We start from the raw sequence: 3,366 nt of genomic DNA, 5'->3' as shown, positions 1-3,366 counted from the left end.
TTTCCGCATTTAATATTTATCACTAATTTATGTTTTTTTAAAAGAAACTAGACCACTGCAGTTTGTAAATATATGTTTTAAGTAAATGCACATGTCTTTCATTACCTTGCAGTTCTTCAATATGCGGATTTTTGTGTTTGCACTTTTTGAATGCGCAAATTGAAAATAAATGAAAATTATTATATAATTATATTGGTATGACTTTTCCTACATTTGTCAATGAAGTTACATCATATTGTTTGAACTAAATTAAAAGAGATTTTTTAAATACAAGTTTCTGTTGATAACTAAAACCTTTTTATTAAATTAAAGTTAAAAATAATATTAATGGATTTTCCATTTATATCCATGTTTTGATGTACTATATTTTTCGGGTTTTGTACATAGAAAAATCGACTTAAAATTATGGTCTAAATGTAATAAGCAACGCCGTAACTAAGGTGTTGCGGTAGAGGCGCATGCCGCGGGCGCAATTAGATTAGGAGCACAAAATTTTTCATTTGTTTGTTTTGTAAATTACACTTTTCACATTTAAAGCCACAAATTAGACATTTGCCAAAATCGCTTCATACTGTAGGTAAGTCTGCTATGGTTGCCTGTATTACAAAATCTGATGGTTTTAAGTTACAAAGGTATAAAACCATAATCCATAAATTATCTGTAATCATTAAACAAAGTAATATTTTTTTTTATTTAACACCAGAGTCGAACCGAAATTAATTTAATTTCGGTTTACGGTTACGTTTCAAGTAAATGTTTATCGTTCCAGATTCGGTTTCGGTTCGTCTAAAAATTTACGTTCAGCCTGGAAAGGAGTATATTTCGGACTATTCAATGAGATTTCGTGGATGTCTCTTATACATTGTTTAAATACTCTATTAACTATAGATCGACGAACACAATGTCGAAATATTATTTTTTTCGAAAGTCTATATAAATAAAGCAAAACACTAGCACCGACACACTACACTATTAACAAAAAATTGAACTGAAATTAACCGTAATTAAAATTTCGTTCCAGTTACAGTTTCTGTTCAGTTAAAAATTTCTGTTCCGGTTCGACTCTGTGTTTAACACTAATAACATTACTTAAAACATATATATATATATACTGTGGAACCTCTCTTAACGAGTTTAATCCGTTCCAAAATTTCACATAATATGTGTACACAAGTTTTAAAAATGAAGTAGCAGGCGCGCAATCCGGGACTTCTCTTCTCATCATCACTCGTTATGCGAAACGTCGCTCGTTAAGCGAGTCATTTTTCTTACAATTCATTTTGCTCGTTAAGCGAAATGCTCATTATTCGAGGTGCTTGTTAAGCGAGGTTACACTGTATATATATATATAAGTGCTGATTAATTCAATTGTTATTTTAAATGTTTGTTTCCGGTTGAAATTCCCATCGGAAACATTTTATTATAATTTTAAAATAATCTACGAGAGATGGCGCCTTTACACAATATATATGGATGAATTGTTCTATAAATAGTTTAAGCGCAATTACTTCCATATGGAGAATTACAAATTAGGTAGATCGTGTAATTAGTGGTTACTATTAATGACTAATACAAACTGGCAAATTACATCAGCGCTAAAATTTTTGAACTATAAACTTGGTAGTGGTAATCATAGATGGCGAATATATCTAATTAAAGTGCATTAAATAAGTTGGTAGTCGCCTGTATCACGAAAATCCGATACGAAAGGTCGTTGGTTTGATTCCCAAAAAAACAATAAAATTTGTGCGGTCCGATAAACCCGAAAAGGAGTAGAAATAGGGCCAAAGAGATAAAAAAATAAGTTTATGTCTATACACAAAAATTAAAAATTGCTGTATCTTCTAGGAAGGGACGTATTATCCATTATGCACTTTAGGCATAGTGTCTAGGGCCCACAAGAATTTTTGAGGCCAATTATAAAAGTACACTAATTAATAATTTTCCTGTATCACAAAATCCCCAATTTATTGCCATTTTTACATTTACAATATTTTATGTTTCTTATAATTAATACAATGGAAAAATGGTCGATAGCCATTTGATACGGATTGTGTCCAAATATGTTTAAATAAAATAAATGATAAAAAATTCAGTACAGTATAAAACAAATGACAGAATTAATAATATTTTTACAATTTTTTTTTGTATTTTTATGTAATCATTTGTTTTATTTTCTTTATGTATTAGCCAAGTTAAGCTTCATGATACGACCTAATCATTATAGAGATTACTATTATAGAGAAAAGTAATGCATAAGCAATATTGAATGCATTATTAACATTGATATTCAGCATTTCTGAACATTTTGTAATTTTTTGATATGGTGAAATTAATGAAAAATAAATCCATTTTTTTAAATTATTAAATCATATTTATAGCATAAAACATAAACATAAAACATTCGCTTAAACACTTAATGTTTAGGGAATGTTAAGTACAATCGTCCAAATACATTCTTCGGAAAAGTACTATTTTCCTTACCAAATATTGTACTTCCACTATGTTAATTCCATTCTATAAATATGATATTTATGTAATACAAAGTTAGTCATAATTGGAGGGTCGAACCTAATAGGAGAATGCTACTCTTAGTTAATAATATATGAGATCAACATTTGTACAGTTGACTTCTCAATAATAACACTGATATGATACAACAATTATTCCAAATATAGTAATACCTCAATATATAGTATAGATAATCAGTTTGGTTAAAATATCCTGGATTGTTTGAAACCGAATTAATCTAAAAATGAAAAAGAAATTAAAATTTTTAAAGCGGACTATAGCGAATCGAAGCTGCACTATGTGATATATAACAAATTGATGTGAAGTAAAACGGAATCCAGAAACGTTTAATCCACTATTTAATTTCAACAATAAATCATAAACGTTTGAAAGCATAATGCATGTTCCTTGTCGGTTTAATATATATGTTACGCCTTTTTACACGAGCTTCTCTTTCTCTTGCATACTGTCTCTTGATCTTTGTTTGTTTCTCTATGGGATTTTCTTCAGTTGTTGAAATGCCGCCTAACGGTAATTAATTAACGCCCATCGATGGACGTCTAGTTACTTTGTTACAGCTCTGCCACGTATACACACAAACACATATAATTTATTGCGTTTTAATTATTTCTCTCTTCGATAACGAGAATGCTTTCCTGGAGACCTGTCGCCACCCACGCAGAGTTTCCTTTCTGACTCAGCAACGCCAATAAAGATTATTTTCTTATAAACGCACAACGCAATTAAAAATATTTACGTATATATATTTATTTTTCTGCAATGAAATGAATATATTGTTTATTTATATCGTTTACTCAATACTTATTCCATACAAATATTTTCTCAGTATAAATA

The sequence above is a fragment of the Nicrophorus vespilloides genome, unplaced genomic scaffold (assembly GCF_001412225.1).
Source record: "Nicrophorus vespilloides isolate i.1.1-1 unplaced genomic scaffold, Nicve_v1.0, whole genome shotgun sequence".
Lineage (NCBI taxonomy): Eukaryota > Metazoa > Arthropoda > Insecta > Coleoptera > Silphidae > Nicrophorus > Nicrophorus vespilloides.
The sequence above is the reverse complement of the archived record's forward strand: the minus strand, read 5'-3'. Positions refer to the sequence as shown.